At 38.5% G+C, this 24737-nt stretch overlaps 1 long non-coding RNA gene across 1 annotated transcript; it reads right to left on the bottom strand.

The window, feature by feature from the left end:
- Positions 1 to 261: 261 nt before the first annotated feature.
- Positions 262 to 22969, bottom strand: LOC126426954 (uncharacterized). The gene is made up of 3 exons (XR_007576466.1): positions 22788 to 22969; positions 17226 to 17359; positions 262 to 1269 (listed from the first exon to the last, which is right to left on the bottom strand). It is a non-coding gene; the product is annotated as an uncharacterized LOC126426954 (long non-coding RNA).
- Between the last annotated feature and the right edge of the window lie 1768 nt (positions 22970 to 24737).

Raw genomic sequence — 24737 nt, 5'->3', positions numbered from 1 at the left:
TTACAACAGACTGACGTCAACCACACACGCATATAATTATGTCCATCTGTTCTACGGCCTTTCTAGAAAATGGGATTGACTTACACTTTTCTCCAGCCATTAGGTACCTTTTGTTGCTTCAGCGAACTATGATAAACTGCTGCTAGAACGGAAGCATGTTACTTGTGTAACTTTTGTAAAATCTTACAGGTATCTGATGTTGTTCTGACGCCTTTACACTAGTAAGCAATTGTAGATGCTTTCTTTTTTGTGATCAGTAATCTCAATATCTACCACTTCTACGTACGTACTGACTGAGGGGCGACAGATCGCTACAGGAATTGGTTTGCAAAGGTATGCTAAAACTGGTGAGGCACCTAGGCACACTTCAATTGAGGTTGAGAGGGAAGGATGTCCGTGTTCATTAGATCCATCATTGTCCAGAGGACATTTACTAGAGAAGGGTGAAGTTTACTACTCAGCTACTGGTCTAACCAAGTTTGACTAACATTGTGCAGGATGCGTGGATATTGTGAATAGCTGCATGAAATAAAGGCTTATGTTGTTCAACTTCATCCTTAGACAATGTCATTGCAATTTATTTTCTTTCCTCCTTGGTAACCTCATAGAAGGGCACTGCATTTGTAATCTCTTTTTTTTTCCCAACCAAAACAACGTGCCATATCATTTGATGAATAACATTCGAGAAGTTTTCAGCATTCATACCAAAAATTGTTCAGGCTTGTCCATTTGAAAACACTTATACTCTAAAATACCCCAATAAAGATGTTTTTACAACAGCACACGCACAATAGTGTCAGCAACCAACTCAACACAAACATTTTGTTAAATGCCATTTGTGACAATGAAAACTAATTTATACTAGAAATCTCAATATTTCTTCTGTATCTTTTATAAACGAAGATGATTCTGTGCTGCAATACAACACGAAAGTAGAGACTTATGTCAGTGTTACCTCTATTTACTGATTCAGCTGAATCAGTATCAGCATTTCCTAAGTAGGTCATATAAAAATTCTGCAAATTTTTCAAAATTTACAAATTTTCTATGCACTTGAAGCTGTTAATGACCACAAACAGAATTCCAAGAGTGTCAATTTCTCACTAATAACTTATCAGAGAGAGCTTCCTGTAGGCCAGGCATCACATGTTTGCCTTCTGGTAACTCCTGATCACTGCAAGCTGCATCAGCTCCACATCCGGAAGAAAACCTGTGCCGTACCATGAGACGTGGTTAACACCATTGCTACTTCTCAACCTGTGAGGTGATCTGAAACATAATTTTAAAAATGAAAGACAAGGCTGTTTTACTTGCAACAATGTACACAATTAAAAATTACAATAAATCCCCTATGCTCATTCCTTACGGTACGAGAATGAACGACCCAGATTGGGTTTAAAATTCACAAACAATATGATCCTCTCTTTGGCAATGGTTGGACTGGTACCGAGTATTCAGAAAATTCCTATAGGTTCTTGAATAATATTTGTCGATTCCCTCAAAAAAACCAGCAGGGACGTGAAGAGAGTCAAAACAGTGGCGCATCTACCGTTTAGGTCCCACATCAATCACAATCAGCTGTATCAGTGCCAAACACAATCTAACCGAGACAAGAATTTGCTCAAGGATATGTTGTGGTACACCATGAACTGCACTACAAAACTATTTATTTATATGACCAGTATCAAGCATACTGACAGAGGCATCCAATAGAGAACAAACAAATTTAAGGGTACTGATGTTGATAACACAGAACATATTGCATACACTGAAGTAGAGACACAAGATTACTGATGTACAGTGCATATCTCCATAAACTGACACATGTAAACTATAAAATCTACATGTTAGTTAAAATTATAATTTATCTAGAAAGTGCGAAACCCCACGAATAATTGAAATGTAATTATAATCGTGTACGTAACCACGCCAGCACAACCACCACAGGGACATTATCTGCCTCAGCTCAGTGGTACACAGATCATTACCGTCTAATACGAGGTGTTACTGTGAAACGCTACATGGCCACACTTCCGATACGTATAAGCAGCACAGCTCCAAACACACAATATTTTCCAGAGACAACAATTTTTTTCTGCCACTATCTAATTTAAACATAGTTCTCATACCCTGTTTTTTGTGAATGTAGGTGGACACTGTATTATTTCTGCTTTTGAGTGAACACAGAGGTTCAAAGACCATTGTCACATACTTTATTAAACTGTAGATAGATATCAGACTGCAAATCATGGCACATTCTTAATCTTAGGAAATTATGGAGTATACAAAAATGTTCACCAAGTGAGTGATTACATTATGGATTCTGTATAATCTTTGGAGTTAATGAAGTTACACATTTCTGACATTGTGTTAAACCATTAAATAATGGTTTTCCTTTTATTGTAAATAAGGACATAAAATTTTGTTTGATTCTTCATCTACATAGACACTCCACAAGTCATTGTACAAAGCGTGGCAGTGGGTACCCTACACCACTACTAGCGATTCCCTTTCCTCTTCCACTTGCAAATAGGGTGAGTGAAAACCAACAGTCTATATGCCTCCTATGGGACCTAATTTCTATTATCTTCAGAGTTCTTACATGCGATGTATGTCAGCGGCAGTAGAATCGTTGGGCAGTCAGCTTCAAATGCTAATTCACTACATTTTCTCAATATTGTTTCGCAAAAAGAACGTCGCCCTCTGTTCGGGGAATCCCATTCGAGTTCCCCAAGCATATCTGTAACATTTACATATTGTTCGAACTTATTGTTGTTGTCGCCATAATCGTCACTGCTGTCGTCTCGAGTCCAAAGACTGGTTTGATGCAGCTCTCCATGCTACTCTACACTGTGCAAGTCTCTTCATCTCCTAGTAACTACTGCAAGCTACATCCTTCTGACTCAACTTACTTTATTCATCTCTCAGTCTCCCTCTACGATTTTTTACCCCCTCCACACTTTCCTCCAGTACTAAATGAGCGATCCCTTTATGCCTAAGAATGTGTCCTACCAACCGAATCCTTCTTCTAGTCAAGTTGCACCACATACTCCTCCCCAATTCTATTCAATACCTCCTCATTAGTTATGTGATCTACCCATCTAATCTTCAGCGGTCTTCTGTAACACCACATTTCAAAAGCTTCTATTCTCTTCTTGTCTACACTGTTTATTGTCCATGTTTCACTTCCAAACATGGCTACACTCCATACAAGTACTTTTAGAAAGGACTTCCTGACACTTAAATCTATACTCAATGTTAACAAATTTCTCTTCTTCAGAAATGCTTTCCTAATGTAATTCCTTCAGCATTACCTGATTTAATTCGACTACATTCAATTATCCTCATTTTGCTTTTGTTAATGTTCGTCTTATATCCTCCTTTAAAGACACTGTCCATTCCATTCAACTGCTTTTCCAAGTTCTTTGCTGTCTCCGACAGAATTACAATATCATCAGCAAACCTCAAAGTCTTTATTTCTTCTCCCTAGACTTTAATTCCTGCTCCAACTTTTTCTTTTTTTTCCCTTTACTGCTTGCTCAGTATACAGATTGAGTAATATTGGGGATACGCTACAAAGCTGTCTCGCTCCTTTCTCAAACACTGCTTCCCTTCTGAGCCCCTCGAATCTTATCTGGTTTTTTGTTTGGGTCGTCTGGTTTTTTGTAAAAAGTGTAAATAGCCTTTCGCTCTCTGTATTTTACCTCTGCCACCATTAGAATTTGAAAGAGGGCTTACCGGTCAACTTTGTAAAAAGCTTTCTCCAAATCTTCAAATGCTGTAAACATAAGTTTGCCTTTCCTTAACCTATCTCCTACGAGAAGTCGTAGGGTCAGTATTGCCTCGCATGCTCCTACATTTCTCCAGAATCCAAACTGATCTTCCCCATTTTGACTTCTATCAGTTTTTCCATTCTTCTGTAAAGGGTTCGTGTTAGTATTTTGCAGCTGTGACTTATTATAAACTGATAGTTCAGTAATTTTCACACCTGCTGTATCCGGAATTAGAATTACTTTATTCGTCTTTTAAGTGTGAGGGTATTTTGCCTGCCTCATACATCTTGCACACAAGATGGAAGAGTTCTGCATGGCTGGCTCTCCCGAGGCTATCAGTAGCTCTACCGGAATGTTGTCTACCCCTGGGGTCTTGTTCCGACTTCAGTCTTTCAGTGCTTTGTCAAATTTTTAACAGGTAACAAGGCTAGCAGCCCGCCTCTGAATTATTTTGATGTCTTCCTTCAATCTGACCAGGTACAGATCCCAAAAACTCTAGCAGCACTCAAGAATAGGTTGCACAGTGTTCTACATGTTGTCTTCTTTACAGGTGAACCACTCTTTCCTTCAACTCTCCCACTAAACCAAAGTCTACCATTCGCCTTCCCTACCACAATTCTCACATGCTTCTTCCATTTCATGTCACTTTGCAATGTTATTCCTAGATATTTAAACGACTTTATTGCGTCAAGCAGGACACTGGTAACACTGTATCTAAATATTACAGGTTTGATCTTGTTATTCGTCCACATTAACTTACATTTTTCCACATTTAGGGCTAGCTGTCATTCATCACACCAACTGGAAATTTTGTCTAAGTCATCTTGTTATCTGCCTACAGTCACTCAACTTCGACACCTTATCGTACACCACAGCATTATCAGCAAACAACTATAGATTGCTGCCTACCATGTCTCGCAAATAATGTATGTACATAGAGAACAACTTCGGTCCTATCACACTTCCCTGGGGCACTCCCAACAAAACCCTCGTCTCCGACGAACACTAGCCGTCGAGGACAACATACTGTGTTCTATTACTTGAGAAGTCTTCGAGCCAGTCACGTATCTGTGAACTTATTCCGTATGGTCATACCTTCATTAACAGCTTGCAATGGGGCACCTGTCAAATGGTTCCCAAAAATCTAGAAATATGGAATCCGTCTGTTGCCCTTCATCCACCATTCACAGCATATCATGCAAAAAAAGGCAAGTTGAGTTTCACACAAGCAATGCTTTCTAAAACCATGTCTATGGAAAGACAATTGCCTAACCTAAAGACACAGCAGATATAAGAAAGCTTCTTTGGCAACAATGTGCAGTAAGTTTTGTCGGAAATTTATCAAGATAGAATTGCTCTGCTTGTCACCATTCTATTGCTTTAGGTAACTAATTTCTTCTTCTTCTTCAACAGTGTGTGTACTGAAAATTGTAAAACCCCATAACAGAAAACAGTACTGTGACTAGCTTTTGTGCGCTTGATCTTTTTCCTGGGCCACAACCACTGGAGAGTATTGTGTGTACTTTTTCTAGAAATAGAGTGAGTGTTTGAAATCTAGTCCAAATACTGTTTTCTGTTACGTGCTTAAGTACGCAATTCATCAGTCCACTATAGGTGACTGGTTGCCTTTCCCTTAGTTTCCATATTTTCCATCCATGGATTTAATTACTGTTATAAAATTATTAATCATGAAGTACTGTTTGTAATCTTATTATTCTCACTATAGTTTACAATCTGCCAATTTCAATGGTACAGTTAGTTTTTCAAAGAACATAGTCTTTTTAGATAAACTGGCGACTGAAATGGTTCCCAGGCCATGCAGCTGCAAGAATAGAGTGGGCTACGAAGTGTCCACAAAGAGAGCAAGAGCATTAGAAAGTCCTAATTTTACTCTTTCCCCTAACTAGTTGATGCTCTCTGAAAATTCATTAACTTAGAAATTATTCATAACTAAACTGTGAATCCATCCAAAAATACTTTTGTTTTCTGAGCCCTTAAGGTTGTTCATTCACTGATTTATACGTCTGTTGCCCTAATTCTTCCATACCAGATAATGTCTTCGCTTAACCAAAAAAGCCACTATACTGGGATCAGAATAATGAAGTGGCTGACACTTGATCACAGAAGAGGGGGATGTTGTCGTATTGCAGTTTCGCAGAAGCACAATTTTCCTCCAGTAACAACAACCGTGCAGTGCCATAGCACATTCATAGTATTCCTACTAACAGTCAAGTACGGAGTTTTCTTGGCAGGGTCATAACAGTCTTATTAATTTCCTAAGCAATTTCACATTTAGCTTTACACATTCCATAAAAGAAACACATCACACCGAGAAACAAAGCGCGTAAACACAAATTACCACAGTTATGTTACAGACCACAACAGTCATTTGCACCCCACTGGAACCGACAGCTGACGTAGCAGAGCAATATGACAACTGCAAACAGGGCAGAAGGTGTGATCGAACTCACTCTGACTGGGTGCGTAAACATCTAGCCGTCAGTCTGATGCAGCGGTAATTAAAAATTTACATGAACCAGAGAAGTTACAAACCTGAGTATTTTACATAGAACTTCGTAATTCATTGGGAATGTATACACTGTACCAGCAAATAGGATATCTGTCTTTACTACTTTTTTAATTATCTAACATACAATTAGGCAGGATTGTTGTTGGGCTAAACAGGTTGATACTTGTGGTAAAACAAAATTTAATTATCAATCTCACGAATTATACACCCCCTCTGGACAATGAGTTGGCAGCCTGCAATTAGAAATCCTTTGAGCAACATCTCTGTCTCTTTCATCACGTTAACAAAGTATAGTTTCAGTATCACCGAGAGTCCAGGATTAAATACTAACACACGAATATTTGTGTGTTGAGAACATTCTATTGTGTTGCCTTTATGTGAACTTTTGTGAAAACATCAGACTGCAGCTCTAATTACGCCAGTTAACACTAATTAACACGTAGGTGTTAGTATCCACTCGTGTGAGTAAAAGGTTAGTGCTTGATCATTTATTGGTTTTTATTTCGGTGTATAGTTGAATAGATGAATGTGCATGAACTTCTACAGTTGGTGCACGAATATGGAGAAAAGATATATGCACGACTAATTTCTTAGAGAACTACTCCCAAGTTATTCTGCCATTGTCCAATTCTAACATATTAGGTCCCTAACATAGCTGATGGGTGGCATTCCAGTGAAGAAAAACTAATTTGTCAGGCAAGAATAATTAACAGAATTCTCACTAATGAACTGTTAGTTGTATGAAGACCATGTACAGAAAACTGTAAAATGTGATTTAACCATTAAATGTGCAAATAAGGCAGCTTTAACTCTCCACCTGCAGAGCTCTTGTAACTGTAATTAATCGTTGATCCCTCAAACAGCAAACTGTGTCCAGTAGTCCGAAGAAAGCACAGGTAACACCCTTCTCCAAGAACAACTCTCCAAGAGCATCGAAATCAATTTGTTGTAGTATCTCAGAACATATTCTAAGCTCAAACATAACGAGGTATCGCAAACAGAACAACCTCCTCCGTGCCAACCAGCATGGATTCCAAAAACATTTATCGTGTGAAACCCAATGTGCACTTTTCCCTCACAACATAATAGAAGCTTGGATCAAGGAAGTTAGGTACGTGCAGTATTTCTCGTTTTCCAAAAAAACATTTGACTCGGCACCCTATCTATGCTTTTTGTCAATAATACCATTGTACGGGGAACCGAGGGAAATTTGTGACTAGATAGAGGACTTTTTGATAGGGAGGACACAGCATGTTATCTTGGATGGAGGGTCAGCATCAGATGCAGAAGGAACTTAAGGTGCGCCCCAGGAAAGTGTATTGGGACTCATGTTATTTATGTCCTATATCAATGAACTTGTGGACAATATTAATAGTAACCTCAGACTTTTTTTGCAGATGATGCAGTTATCTACAATGAAGTGCTATCTGAAAGGAAGCATAAATGTTCAGTCAGATAAGGTTTCAAAGTGGTGCAAAGATTGGTAACTTGCTATAAATGTAAAATTCTGCACGTCACAAAATGAAAGAACATAGTATCCTATGACTGTAATATCAATTTGTCACTGTTGGAATCAGCCGACTTGTACAAATATCTGGGTGAAATGCTTTGTAGGGATATGAAATGGAATGATCACATAGCTGCAGTTGTGGATAAAGCAGGTGGCAGATTTCAGTTTATTGGTAGAATAATGGGGAAGTGCAATCAGTCTACAAAGGAGATTCCTCACGAATTACCTGTGTGACCACACAGGCTCAGTTGTGGATGAAGCAGGTGGCAGATTTCAGTTTATTGGTAGAATACTGGGGAAGTGCAATTAGTCTACAAAGGAGATTTCTCACAAATTACCTGTATGACCCACTCTAGAATATTGCTGAAATGTGTGGAACCAGTACAAAGTAGGACTAACGGGGGATATTGAGTGTACACAGAGGAGGGCAGCATGAATAATCAGAGGTAGGTTTGATGCTGAAGTGACAGACTCTCGAATATAGACAAACAATATCCCAAGAAGGTCTTATTAATGAAGTTTTAAGGACCAACTTTAAAAGATGTATCTAGGAATATATTACAGCCTCCTATGTACATGTATCACACACACAGGGATTGTAAGGGCAAGATTAGATTAATTATAGCACGCACAGAGGCATCCTAAGCATCATTTTTTCCACATTACATACGCAAATTGAGCAGGAAGAAATCCTATTAACTGCACAGCATAGCTGTGGATAACACAGTTTGGCTATGTGAAACTTGGGTCAACGCAGCCCTTCATTATTTATACCTGAATTGCAATAACAAAATGATAACGCTATTTGTTTATATGAAACATAACCACAACAACAACCAATGTGAATATTACTTTTGAATACATTATGGGAGTAGCAGTGATCAATGAGTTACAAATATTTACTATTAAAAACAGTCTTGATCACTATTTATTTATTAAGGTGACCGGTTTCGACCACAACTGTGGTCATCTTCAGGCCATTGAGTAGGAACCTCTTTCTGCTGGAGAATCCAGCTGGTGATTCTCCAGCAGAAAGAGGTTCCTACTCAATGGTCTGAAGATGACCACAGTAGTGGTCGAAACAGGTCACCTTAATAAATAAATCGTGATCAAGACTGTTTTAAATAGTAAACAATGTGAATATGATTTGATCACAACTGCACATAGTTGTCAAATTGCTTTTCTGTCTCTGATGCTTGTCACCTGTCATTACAGATGATAACTGATGTTTTTAACGACTATTCTATTTGATCTTGAAAGTTTTGTATGTCAGTGAGGTATGTTTTCTTAAAGGAATTTGCAAAGCTAATGGTGAAATTGCATAGGTAAGTGATGCTGCAAAGTGAAGTTAATACTACAGATAAACAGTGAACGTACGAATATAGTCAGTGGCGAACCATAGAGTAGGTGTTGTTGTTGTTGTTGTTGTCTTCAGTCCTGAGACTGGTTTGATGCAGCTCTCCACGCTACTCTATCCTGTGCAAGCTTTTTCATCTCCCGGTACCTACTGCAGCCTACATCTTTCTGAATCTGCTTAGTGTATTCATCTCTTAGTCTCCCTCTACGATTTTTACCCTGCACGCTGCCCTCCAATACTAAATTGGTGATCCCCTGACGCCTCAGAACATGTCCTACCAACCGGTCCCTTCTTCTTTTCAAGATGTGCCACAGACTCCTCTTCTCCCCAATTCTATTCAATATCTCCTCGTTAGTTACGTGATCTACCCATCTAATCTCCAGCATTCTTCTGTAGCACCACACTTCAAAAGCTTCTATTCTCTTCTCGTCCAAAATATTTATCGTCCACATTTCACTTCCATACATGGCTACACTCCATACAAATACTTTCAGAAACGACTTCCTGACACTTAAATCAATACTAGATGTTAACAAATTTCTCTTCTTCAGAAACGCCTTTCTTGCCATTACCAGTCTACATTTTATATCCTCTCTACTTCGACCATCATCAGTTATTTTGCTCCCCAAATAGCAAAACTCATTAACTACTTTAAGTGTCTCATTTCCTAATCTAATTCCCTCAGCATCACCAGACTTAATTCGACTACATTCCATTATCCTCATTTTGCTTTTGTTGATGTTCATCTTATATCCTCATTTCAAGAGACTGTCTATTCCGTTCAACTGCTCTTCCAAGTCCTTTGCTGCCTCTGACAGAATTAAAATGTCATCGGTGAACCTCAAAGTTTTTATTTCTTCTCCATGGATTTTAATGCCTTCTCCAAACTTTTCTTTTGTTTCCTTCACTGCTTGCTCAATATACAGATTGAATAACATCGGGGAGAGACTACAACCCTGTCTCACTCCCTTCCCAACCACTGCTTCCCTTTCATGTCCCTAGACTCTTGTAACTGCCATCTGGTTTCTGTACAAATTGTAAATAGCCTTTCGCTCCCTGTATTTTACCCTTACCACCCTTAGAATTTGAAAGAGAGTATTCCAGTCAACATTGTCAAAAGCTTTCTCTAAGTCTACAAATGCTACAAACGTAGGTTTGCCTTTCCTTAATCTTTCTTCTAAGATAAGTCGTAGGGTCAGTATTGCCTCGCAAGTTCCAACATTTCTACGGAATCCAAACTGTTCTTCCCCGAGGTCGGCTTCTACCAGTTTTTCCATTCATCTGTAAAGAATTTGCGTTAGTATTTTGCAGCTGTGACTTATTAAACTGATAGTTCGGTAATTTTCACATCTGTCAACACCTGCTTTCTTTGGGATGCCCATGCCATATTGTGCTTGCACATAACTGTGAATTGAATAACATACTCAACTGACAATTGCTTTGTTATCCGGGTCCAGATACAGAGCTCGGAGTGCGGAAAACCCCGACGGTGTAACGGCGGTGCCCGCTGGAAGAGTGAGAGAGCAATGTGGCACAGTGGTAAGACACAGGAGCCTCATTTGGAGAACAGTGGTTAAAATCCCCTCCAGGCTATCCAGATGTGGTTTTCTGAACTTTTCCTAAATCTGTCGAATCGAGTGCGAGGTCGGTTCCTACGAAAATGACACTGCGTATTTCTTTTGCCGGCTTCCAGAAATCCGAACTCATCTCCAATGAGGTCCTCGTCAACTGAACATTAAATCCTGATCTCCATGTTACTAGAACAGGAGGGTGAACTACTGGCCACTCTGATGCTCCTATACCAAATTTTTGTAATGCTTTATTAAAAAAGGACGAGTGGATAACAAAACTGGTTGGACTGTTCAAAATTTGGACACAAGAAATGCCACAGTTTGAATCTTACATTACTGACAAAAATTTTGGAAGACACAGGCATGAAATCTCTTCACTTGTTTCTCTATATTAATTAATCTAACTACTGTGCCTGTTTCTCTCGCCAATACCCTTGACGTTCGCTTTAGCATGCATATCCACAGTGATGGTAGCATCACTGTACCAACAGTGCCAATACATGTTTATAGAGCAGTTAATTGCAGTGTGTAAGTGTTGCAGTGGATAACACACTTGCCTGTCATACATTATATGAATGTGTGATGCCTGTTCTTTTGGACAAGTCTGAAGGAACAGACAGCACACGGAATCTGCAGCTGTGATACATATTATGAAAACTGAGGGTGGAGGTGGAGATGGAAGGAAGGAAAAGAAATGGAAGGAAAGGGAGGAACTATTTATGTCAGCTGCATTGGGCCTTTATGCGGAATCATCGATGACGTGTGATAATGTGTGATGCACTGGGTTTCGTACCCTGGATCTCCTGCTCATTAGGCAGTCACATTAATCACTACACCATCCGGACACAGTGTTTATCGTAAATGTGTGGACTATCTCGGCAGACATACACCCCCAACGAGAGCCTCCTATCTACAGTCCCCGTCCACGTCCTCCGTGGCGCTACTTTGAGATTCCTGCAAGGGGCCAAACTTACCCTATTTACTCGAATCTAAGCCGCACTTTTTTTCCGGTTTTTGTTATCCAAAAAACCGCCTGCGGCTTAGAATCGAGTGCAAAGTAAGTGGAAGTTCTGAAAAATGTTGGTAGGTGCCGCTACAACTAACTTCTGCCATCGAATATATGTAGCGCTACACAGGTATGCTTTGCAGGCACAAAGATAAATACTGGCACCAAAACCTCTGTGTCAGTAAATAAATTATAAAAAAGAAAAGGTGTAAGACGAGCTTTTTTCTCCGCCCCGAGTTTCGACCACTGCATTTTCATACATTATCCAACGAAGTAAATACAAATTCCGTATTGTTCATCTTCGAATGTAGCAGCATTTCAATGTACTACGAAAATCCGACTGGCAAGACTGATTTGGATGTTTGTCAGTATGGCCAACTCTACGTTCTGAATTTTTTCCTACCTGTGAGAAGAGATGGTCGCTAATAGGAACTTTTATGAATTGTGAATCACATGCAAGTATTCTTTTCACCATAAGAATAATACAAATATTAACATTTTGCCATGTATTCTTTCGTGTTTGCTACTATCTCATTTAAATCCTGTCTGCCTAATAAAGTACGAAACTAAGAATGAGACAACAGCAAACGCGGAAGAATATGCATATCATGCCATATTTATAAACGTGTTATTCTTATGCCTAATAGTGATACAGTCAGAAATGAACCACGGCAATTGACTAGATTTTTAAATATAAGATGACTAATTTCTGTGCAGAATGTAATGTACTAAAGAGGCATGTGCAAAGATTTTCAAACGGAGAAAAATGTTCGCAAAACTCTCGTTCAGAACATCTTCTATCATATGCAGTCTATTATTTGGTTCTTGTTGATCATTATTAAAGAAAGCAGCAGTGTAAGTAACAACAAATAGCAGTCTCTTGCCATTGTTTCGCTAATGAGACGATTCCTCTCTTTTTTTTTTTTTTAATTGTGAGAGGCGGTAGCGCGCACAAAAGCAAGTCGTGCCGCGAGCGGCGACAGGCCGTGAACACTCATTATCAGAATGCGACAAACAATGCATGACACAGTACGATAATACATTTTCAGCTTAGAGTGACGTAAACACCTATAACAAAGAAAACGGCACTTATCAGATCAAAGCAAAATAAGCAATCGATTCAAACCAGACAAAGCACATGAAAAAGTAAGGGTACCCGTATAAATACGGACGGAGCACCTGACGCATAGCAATGGCTACCTGGTAAAGCTTAATTGCTAAGCGTACGACTCAAACCAAACTAATGTAGCTGTACTGTCATTCATTCAACCTAAATTGTGTCTCATATTGCAACGGACCAACTTTGTTTCGATTTGGAGGTGCGGCCTAAAACTTTTCTCTCCCCTTGAATTTCGAGTCTCAAATTTCAGGTGCGGCTTAGATTCGGGAAATTTTTTTTTCCTTGATTTCGAGTCTCATTTTTCAGGTGCGGCTTAGATTTGAGTTAATACAGTAATTGTGCATCCGCGCTGTAGGTGGTGGATTAATTGTCCATTGAGGTGAACGCACCACACATTCATAAAACTGATTTGCCTCGATGGGCAGTAACTCCACAATCTTCAGTGCGAATGCACATTTACATCCGACCTCCGACGGGAACCTAAAGTTAGTGAGCACGAAGGACACGGACGGGGCTGCGGACAGGCGGTGCTAAGTGGGAGCGTGCCGAGATAGTCCGAGCAATTGCGATAATCGTTGCGTCCGGGTGGTGCAGTGGTTAACATAGTTGCGTAGTAAGTAGGACATCCCACACTCGAAGCCTGGTCCGGCACACATTTTCATTCGTTGCCACCGATTCCACATAAAGTCCCAAAGCAGCTGACATCAATAGTGCTTTCCTTTCTCCCCCTCCACTTTCAATTTACATCTCACGTATACATTTACATACACTCAACTATCCTCAGTAACAATTTCTTTTGTTTATTTTTGATGTTTTAATAAGTTTCTTTAGTCTTGAACATTCAAAATAAGCTACCTGCGCATGCTGTTCGTGTAGGATGTAAACTAGGTGATTTCTTAGCTCAAAAACACACCGTGGCCACAAATTATGACTCCAAACATGCAGTTTCAGGCTACTTTCATATAATGTGAGCAGGAGTACAGTAAAATATATTACAAAGATGTTGAAGTGTAAAAACTGTGAAATACGACAAATCCTGGACGTAATACAGCCACTCGACACTCGCCGAGTACTCTCGGCTCTCCCGACAGTGCCGGTACAGTTTTCTTGTCCGAGAACTATAGCAAGCAATTCTCGAGAGCTGGAAGCTACTGTCTACACGAGATGTCTGCACTCGCAATGTAAAACTATCTGAAATTTTGTCCCCACTCTCGGACATGCCAACAAGCTGACTCGACACTGTTTAAATGACAAGTAGTACTCATAAAAGCTCTGAGAGTAAAAAAATCGTGTGTATACCTAGCTTATCTGTAACACCACAAAGATGTGCCATTTTAAGGAGAGGTCCCTCCAGTGGGATCAACTTTTTGAAATAATCTACTACATACGGTGATATAAATTAAGGTCCAGGGAATCGCACCCTGCAACCGTTCACTTTGGTGGGCCTTCGTTTACAAGTAATAGACCAAAAAGATTTCACTTTCCCGTGAGACTGTATACCTTTAAAAAAATTGTGACAATATAGGGACTTGTTACATACTGTAATGGTTAAGGTGCTGACCTCAGATGCATAAGGTTGATGGTACTAATCTTGTCAGGTACAATGTAATTTTTTATTTTTACTGCATTATCAGTCTGACTTTGAACATTACTTTTATTCAACTGATTGGTTTACACATAGTTTCTTTTATTTTTATTACTTTGTCATATCATTTTAAACAACATTTTAACTTCAACTATTCTTAGTTTTTTCTTCCTATCATTCTTCTTCCTCTTGGAATCTTTGTGCATGTGAATATAAATATTTTTATTTATCTGTCGTAACGTTTTAACATCTGAAAATTCTGATCTGTTGGTTAAAAAATCTATAGTGACTGTGCAATGATGTCAAGAATGAATTTTTTGTTACAAGATGTATATCATCATACAAAGATTTAAAAAATAAATTCTAATTACACTTTATAAAATAACATGTATGATGATTTAAACACGAGCAGGGATTACTTGCAAAACAAAATCCAAGTAAGATGAGAAACAGAAATGATGACTGCAATAAATGGAAGAAAACTCATATGACAAAATGGAAGCAATGAAATCAAAGTTAATATGTAACAATAATCAAAGCCACAGGAACAAGAGTTCCAAATGGAAAATGACAAAAATGAGAGCAAATTACAAATTTCATACTATGACTAATATGACTTGACAGATTAATAGAAAATATTACATTTCAACTGATTAATTGAATAAAAACAATGGCCAAAGTCATTTCGATAAAGATTTTTTAAAAAAATTATTAGTGTACCTGACGAGATTGTGGCTGACAATCTTTTCCATGTGAAGTACGTTAAAAATTACGCTGTGCAACCGTTTGTAAATTTTATCATTTTTAAGAATACAGGGCATAGCACAGAATTCCAAACTTTTTTTCGTCAATTACTCACAAACGAGGACCCACAAGGGTAAATGGCTGCAGCCTGTGATTGCTCGGACCTCAGTTTACATCACTGCATACACTGTTTCAAATAGTCGATTCCACTGCTGGGGATCTCTCCTCGTAAGTGCAAATGAGCAATTTCAGTCTGTTAACACACTAGCTCCTGTTTTTTAAACTTCTCACAGGTAAAAAACACCTTACATTTTCCATATCCTAAAAGTATGAATAGTAGTTGTCACAAAATACAATGCTCGCTTGAAATAAGTTGATTACATAAATATGTAGACCAGGTACAAATTACAGAAAGTGGTTTAGGAAACACAAGCTGCCTTTCCTCGCTTTAACTCTGCGAAAATGTTTGGGATTAACAGTCAAGGGCACTAGTGGAGACAGGTACAAAACAACACTACCTACGATTAATAAGGAAGTTGCACAGAGACAATGAGACAGTTGTAAGAACACCAACAGTCAGCACTGACATACATACAACTACAAATGTTTAGCTGCTTTCACTCACACTATTCAATGTATACATCTAAAATTAAAGAGAAAGAAGTAGAAATAGTACAATGGCTACAATTGTATACATTATTTTTGAGTGTATTAGCTGCAACAGAAATATTTTTCCTCAATGGAAACCTCATGTACACATCTGTGAATGTTCAATCTTTTCATCAGGTACAAGTGCTCCCACCTGTTGGACATCACTGTAAAAACATCAACAAGTGAATATAGCAGCTTGCAGCAGCTTTTAACTGCCAGAATTCACTGTACTTGTTGGTCAGTTATACTCTACTGTATAATCTATTGTGATTGTTTTGCACGGTAATTATTTAGTTATCAGAGTACTTATTACAACAGAATATTTCAAAAACAATTATTTTAGTCTATAAAAAGAAGCCAAGTGTACAGAGTGTATACTGAAAATGGGTACATGTATCTGTATAAATCTTCCATCTAAAACCATTGAAAAATAGCCCAACAACATCAGAGCACAAAGAAAATTTTCCATCCACCAGCAAAATATTCCGGTCTGAATGGGTTAATATGACAACATCACAATAATAGCTTATGGTGAAACCATTCTCTGCACTGGGTAATGCCTGACAGAAGGAAAGCTTGTCATCATATTAAGCTGACACAGTACGGGAAATTGGACAGACAGCACCTGGACAGCTGGAGCATAGCTTATCATTGAACTTTCCTTCTCCAATCTGTGAGAGGTGTGCAGGGTTGGTGGTAACTGACACTCGCTTCAAGCAATGCCGACAATATGAACCAGAGATTGAAACGTTTGCTTTCCAATTGGAGCAAATGCAGATTTGAAATTGCCCTGCTGAGGTGAAAAACCCAAACATACAAACATATTGTGTAAATGAACTGACTGACAACAGTCAACAATAACGGATCTACAGCTGCTACAGTTCTACCACATTTATTGTATGCAAATGACAGTGGGAGCCATGTACAAACACAGTCTGCACGAAGACTTCAGAACGCTGCCGATTTTCGCCTACTGACCCTAAAGGCAATGGAAATTTGATCAAATAAAAACCCTAAGTCGGGCAAGAGCAAACAGTGTAGAACACCACATTCTGTAATAAACATCATCAACAAAACTTTCAGCAAAGAAGAGCTGTTTCATTTCACAAATCACAGAATGAAGCAGTCAAAATCTTGTGTGTTATGACTACCTTAATGAATGTGAGATAATTTGAGCTGAGAGGAAGAGAAGAATCAATGATTTTTTTGATAAGGTTATACCACCAGATACCAGACTTCTTAGAATGCATCTCATTTTTAACTCTTGTTTGCATTCAAACAATAAAGTCTCAACTCACAAAACATCAAAATCAGGTTATGTTCAACAAATGAAATCTTACCAAATTGAAAACGTAAAACGTCCTTGGCCAAAACTTACATTACTGCATGTGAAACAGCTCCAGATTTAAAATCCCTCATCTGCACATTCGGTAATAACCAGTTAGCCTGACATACGGATGTATGGTTACGAAAACTTTGTGGCCAGTACAATTTTCCACCGTTACACACAACCTGAAAATAATGAAAAATAACATGTAAGAACAAAATTGTTAGTTACGGATGTTATCTTGTCATGCATTAAGGCAAGTAAAAATAAAAAATTTGAGGAGAGAGAAATTTTTCAACCCTCAAAGCAATTTTATAGGCAATACGTAAGGCCAAGACATTTACACGTACGAACATAGCAAAAATATTGGGTTTAGTTTTTGGTTCATTATTTTGTTAACAAAAATTATAAAAGCTTCAAAGCTATTTCTTACACTTTGTAATTATCTGATAATTTCCTATAATTTTTCTTTAAAAAAGATTTTCCAATTCTTTGCATTTGAATACTGCAACATTTTGGACCAGAGAGAGAGAGAGAGAGAGAGAGAGAGAGAGAGAGAGAGGGGGGGGTGCAAGGTGTGTGTGTGTGTGTAAAATGGCAAGGGTATTATTTTAGAGAGATTCTTGAGTTGCAGAGTCAGAAACAGCGACATTTTAATCTTTTTGTCAGTCATCCTCTATGTCAGTTATTGTGCATCCCACATTTTACACAACTTCCCTGGAATGTTTTACAATATTACATTGTGGTGTTGGCTAAGTTTAATTTAGGGCAGTCCTTGTCAATCTTTCTACTTCTAGCATTAGTAGAACACTATAAAAACACAACCAGTCAGCAAACAAGATTGCTTACAAAACAATCATGTGACCCAACACAGAATATTGCTCACACAACTAACATGCAATAACAAACACATGCAAACAAGTGCACAATGAATGGTGAAAGGTTTGTTCAACCCACAGTGTGTGTCACCAAGATGGTGGAAAAAAGTGAACTGGCAGAAGCCCAAAGATAGATGCAAACTAACCCGTAAAAGACTACTAAATCTAAAGAACTCACTTTCAGTGAGAAATTTAAGAATAGCCTTCAACACTCCACATATTGCTCCCATAGAGGTAATGACAGTATGAGGCCGCTCACAAATTTTCCCCTGCGCCATACGTGAACAGATCAGAAGCTCTCAATAATCGGTGGAATGGGTAGGACCCTCTGCCATGCACTTCACAGTTATTTGCAGAGTTAAGATGTAGCTGTAGCTTTCATTGTTTCTCTTGACTGACAGCAAGCTTAGCGACGCTTGCCTGCAGAAGGATACATTGGCATAGAACCCTAGCACTTGTTGTGTGATTGCTCCAACATTATCACAAACAGAAAGGGCCCTATACAAAATCAAAAAGTAAATTACTAATACCTTCTCAGTTTAAAGCAGATAATAAACTACAATGCGTCTTTTGCCACAAATTCTGCTTTGTGCAAATACAGCAAACAACCACTCAATTATCATCAACTCCACTTGTTACGGTGCACCCATGGTGCAATATAAGAATTATGTAGAGACAGTGTTACCAACACACCAATTTATGCGTAATGAAATGTGCACATCAGAACAAAGACAAACCGTCACTCTTCAATTAACTAAAATTTAATGAATCCATAAACTCCGTGTTTATAAGAAATCCCTATTAGCAACACAAATTGTATAATTGTAACTAACATCCAATAACCAATCACAAGTTCCAAACATGTGCCAATGATAGCAGCAGAAAACTTCCACTTGATGGAAATCTGCCACAATGTAGCTCACACACTTTGCAGAAAGTTGGGATTACAGACGTATCCGATTCCACCCATCTGCTTTCACCCATGACGTTATCAATATGGCGGAAATGACTATTCTAAGCCTCTCCAATATGGTGCCTATGATGTCACTACATATATACAGCAACAAACACAAAAAATACGTATAAATAAAACAACATCTCCCTCCAAAATACATTCAAACAAATGGGATAACCGAGGGATATTTGGGGGGTTTAGAGTGGCGACAAGGTAAGTATAATAGTAAAAAAACTCACCACGATCCCAAAACGCACAACACGACAAAAAAATTTAAAACATTTCACTACACCAACAAATTTTACAGAAATCTAACATTTCCCTTGACCTATACTGATCAACCTGATGAGACCAAAACACCAACACCTCAAATAAACTACTAAAATTGGAATTGGACATTTCCCTTGACCTATATAAGAACCACAGCTGACAATACCAAAACAACTACAACTACGAGAAATAAAACCATACCCCAATACCTCAAAAATCCAAAAATCAAACATCCTTACATAAATTAAAACATATCCAATACACCATAAACACACAAAACCTCACAACTCGAGAAGAACAGGCCCAAAAATACAAATACTTACCAACAAGAAATTCCTTCGCTGCAAACTAGGTCGGACACCCCCCAAACACACACACACACACACACACACACACACACACCACCACCACCACCACCACCACCAGAGGGCACCATCAAACGGAACAAGATGACATCTACAAACACAACCAACTCATAAACTCCGAAGCGTAATGACATCACACACCAGAACACCCTTACGCCGCAGGTCACAGCAGACGGGTGGAATCAGACACTTGACCAACACAACTTGCCTCTTCAACTCGTGCATCAGGAGACCATCCTATTAGCGTAAGCTGAACTTAGGCCTACGTCTGTATAATTAAAAAAAAAAAAAAAAAAAAAAAAAAAAAAAAAAAAAAAGCATGTTCTGCTGAACTAATGTATGTCACACACGTGATTTCAATACATTGCCACAACCAACTCTTAAACCCCAGAATATTTCAGTAAACAGTATTTATCATTGATTAACTTTATACTCTAAATCAGTGTCCTGAATATAGTTCAGGTCTGGCATGTAGTATCAGACTGAAGTCAAACATAAAACATTGTCCCCATACCAGCAAAATATAACAATTTTAAAATGATTATAGTGCACTTATGGTGTCAGCAATTTTTGTTATGTGTGATACAGTTGGTAACTGTTTGCATAGTGTGTGCTGCAAAGTGAACATTATGAACAAGTCTCACGAATGGACAATATGGCAGAACCAATGAGAAAACTGCATTTGATAAATGTCTTGATGTGAAGTGTGTGACATTAAGTGGCAACATTGTGGAATAATTTCTGCAGAATGTCACAGCAAACAGAATATCGGTGAAAATGAAGTTGTACTCTAAGTTTCCTGTGAAATCACAACCTCGAAAATCAGACATTTCTAAAACAAATCACAAAGTTTTCAAAAAGCTCATTGGACCAGTCTACAGCTCCATCCATCATCACAGCCTCTTTTCTTCCAGTTTCATTTGTAGGCTTAACCAACTGACAACCAAACTGTTACATTTCAATTTAACCAACATCTTACGCTATGCCACAGTTCAGTCCGTTACCACTGCTGGTTTTCTTACAATCACGTTTGTTGGCACCGCCAAACTTTAACACTGAAATACAAAATAATATTTCAAGAAATCCAGTCTTATTCCAAGAAACATACAAGGACGGCATATGAAAACAAATACCCACTTGATAATCAACAAAAGTGAGATCATTAATCTTCAGTCTCGCTCTTTACATGTCCAAAACTAAAGTCATCATCTGAGTTTTCTGCTGAAACATGTCATTAGATTCAAAGATTCTCATTGGCTACTCTATACTATCATATGATGGCTACAGCCAAGGGAAACAAACTGCGGAACAGCAGCACACAGCGGAAGTGCCATCAACATCGAAAGTGCACTTTAACCATATTACAGCCCCGAGTTCCTTCATTTCTGCATCTTTATTGTTCATTATAGGAACACTGAATATCTGGAAGATATCTTCCTGGGTCACATAGCAAAATGGTATCAAAGAAACATATAACAAAAAGTAACATTTAAAAAAAATCAGATATAACAGAGCAATACAATGAAATATACTGACTCCAAAGATGAACTATCACAGCTTACCTTATGGGAAAGAGTAACCAAAATTTGATGAGCAGTACTCTGGTTTAATGAAGCAGAAAATGATTTCATCTTTGGCTAGCAGTTAGTCAAAACAATTGTGCTGCACCTATTCCATTCTTGACATGTAACATACTGAAGTCACAGAATGTTGACAATCATCTTCTGTATATGCATTTGTCCTGTCTACTGCTGGGCTCCCATTCTTTCCACATCACAGTAAAGAAATCACAAATTTGATGCTTCATTTGACCACCTATCCTCAGGTAAATCATGTAATACCAACTCTCTGAGTGTTTGAATTTGTCACAAGTGGAAGAATGTAAACAATGTCCCACGGTTTCTCAGTCTGGTCACATGACATTGTTTTACTGCTACACAGCTGCCATGATTGTCTAGCAGCTGAGAAATACTGCAATGCAGACATAAAATTTCCCTAATGACCCAATAATACTGTCATTGTGACCTCCATTTTCAAGAATGTAAGGGCCAGTACTTGAGCAGAAGGGCTATAGTAATACACTCATTCTTGACCTTAACAGTACCTCAACTGGTTCTGTTCATCGGTACACAGCTGCCACCTGAAAAATGGAGACTGTAAAGTTTTTTTCCTTATAATACTCACTGGTATCCAAGTATCCATACATACAATAGCCTCCAGAGAAATATTGTTGCTAACGAAGGCATACATAGCACAAGAAATAAATAAAACCATACGAAAATAACTGTCAGAATGATGAAATATTTGTAATGTTACGAGCCGGCCGCTGGTGGCCGAGCGGTTCTGGCGCTACAGTCTGGAACCGCGCGACCGCTACGGTCGCAGGTTCGAATCCTGCCTCGGGCATGGGTTTGTGTGTTGTCGTTACGTTAGTTAGGTTTAAGTAGCTCTAAGTTCTAGGGGACTTATGACCTCAGCAGTTGAGTCCCATAGTGCTCAGAGCCATTTGAACCATTTTTTTGTAATGTTACGAGGAATGACGCGACGCCAACAACCAACGAGATATTAAAAACATGTATTAAGTACATAGATTAGATTAGGTTTACTTTCCCTCCAATTGCTCCGTACAGAGGAGGTCCTTCTGGATGCAGAACATTTCAGAAAAATAATACATCACAAATATTTACAGCTAAGACAAATAAACTACTGTGCCTTCCACAGGTACCAAGTGAAAAAAAAGTGAATTTATCATGGAAAGAAATTTAAAATTTGGGCACAAAACAGGAAAAAAAGCTGGTAGGCGTGGTTTTTTTTAAAAAAAGGAAATAACATTAAAGGAAGAGAAAGCAACAAACTGGAAGAGAATACGATTACACGTGATTCCCGGGTATCCATAGCGTCAGATACTAAGAAAAATGCGTAGAAGTATGAGGTTCTGCCCTCTCCAAATTCATTTACATCTCCTCCAATTTCAATTTCACTAAGTCTGTAAGAATCGCACATTTACTTTTTAAGCCACTACATTAAAACACAAATCGGCGAAATCTGTTAAAAACACATGCAAAATGTCTTCATTTTCTCAGTGTCCATTATAAAGTTTAGTACAGAACAAGATATATAACTGCATGTAAAAACATCCACTCACCATAGCTCCACTTATTTCCAAACAACTACAACAACTTGAAAACCAGTAAATGCGTTTTACGCAAACTCAAGTTTTTTTAGTGCGGCAGTTTTGTGCGGCTACCGCTACATGGTTAGCCCAAGATGTTCCATGAACTGGCTGAAATTAAAACTTTCTTTTTCAAACAAATTTAAAAAATCATGTTTAAAAGATACGTAGGTGAATATTATTAAAACGTTAAAATCTATACTCCGTTCGTCATAAGAATGATGTATGCATTACCCCACGTATTCTTCCGCGTTTGCTTGAATGTCATTGGATTTCGTTTTACGTGGACCAAGCCAAGCTGTGACCAGTACAGTCAAGTACTGGTCATAAGGATACGTTTTATGCTGTGTTACACGTACGTATACTAAGAGATAATGCTGGACAACAGCTTTACCGGCGCAGTAAACTTGTGCAGCACTAGTCATCCAGTTGTTCAACTAGCCTGCAATGATGCGAGCAGGTGCAGTTCAGACGTAAAAAGACACGAGCAAAGATATTGAAATAATGTTCGGTAAAACACCACTGCCGCCCGCTTCTTATGGTCGGTTTAGACTAGCAAGCTATTGCAGCAATTTACTTGCGCGGAAGAACTTGCCACGCGATTAGTTGACCAGACGGAAAGCATAAAATGCACTCGAACTCACCTGACAGAGTATCTGATTACAAACAAGACTGATGAAAATTCCCAACTTAAACACAGAGCAATTTTTCTGAGCGAGCTGTGTGTAATCCAAAGGCATACGTTACTGCAAGGATTTCACCGTCCTATATTGAATACTGAAGTCGTCTGGTTTTCTCTTAACTCCTTCCTTACCCGAATACTTTAATACTACATTTCAGTTCTGGAAGTGTCACCTGCCACGTTGATAACGAGCCTCTCAACAACAGAATCCACGAAGCCGCCCCCCCCCCCCCCCCCCCCGCGCTGCATTTCCTTCTCTTCTCTCACGACGAGCCGTTCTATATCCCGCTAGCGTTCGGCAGTGACGTGTGAAAAAGCTGCTTGCGTTAGTTCCTGGACGTCTAGCAGCTTAACAGTCTTGTTACTTCTCGGGCCAAATCCCGCAGCTTAGCTCCAGATCAGTTCTGTTGGGTTTATATTGTAATGGTACAATAGCAAATGAAAAAAAAAATACAGTATTTGTATGATGTGGTCGGTGCTGTGAAACTGATTGTTTTTCCATGTTTCTGTGATACTTATCCACCTGTGTGTTATCAAACGATGGACATAGTCCAAATAAAGAGGATTTAGTTTTTCATTTTTACCTTAAAAATTAAATTATGTTATCTTAATTTAAGAAAATTTTATGAAAATTCTTTCAGAAAACATCGTTAATTAAGAATTTGCATTTGAAGTGAAAACAGGAATTTCGCGTCCAATATGCAATTAGAAACAAGAAGACGTGCATTATTCATAAATAATGATGATGCGTTTTATAATTTAAAAGATATAGGTATCAAAAAATAAAACGAGAACCACCGAACAATTGACTGTATTTGGTGAACACTCCACTACGCTACTGACTGCTCTAAACCCACGATTTAGCTTTGTGAATCAGCTATATTACCTACATTCGCTGGGAAAAACTTTAAAGCCGATTATATCCGTAAATTTATGAAAACATTAAGAACAGCCTATTTCTCGGCATTTTTTAACGGTATTCTACAAGCGTGTTTCTCTACTGAACACAAAACAGCCTCAGTCACTTTCGGACTGCGCATTCACAGTGTGCCAATCAGTACACAACGTTGCAGACGCTGGGACTGTACACGTTTTTTGAAATAAAAGCTACATAGCTAAAGCGTAACTAAGAAAAACGTTGATGGCTGCTGATACATTTGAGTACTTTAAAGCTCCAGTTCACGTAACACTGTAATAATATATTTAATACATGAGGAGGTCCTATTTCCAAGCGCGGAACA

Source organism: Schistocerca serialis, chromosome 11 (genome assembly GCF_023864345.2).
Source record: "Schistocerca serialis cubense isolate TAMUIC-IGC-003099 chromosome 11, iqSchSeri2.2, whole genome shotgun sequence".
NCBI lineage: Eukaryota > Metazoa > Arthropoda > Insecta > Orthoptera > Acrididae > Schistocerca > Schistocerca serialis.
This window is presented reverse-complemented; position numbering and strand designations above follow the sequence as displayed.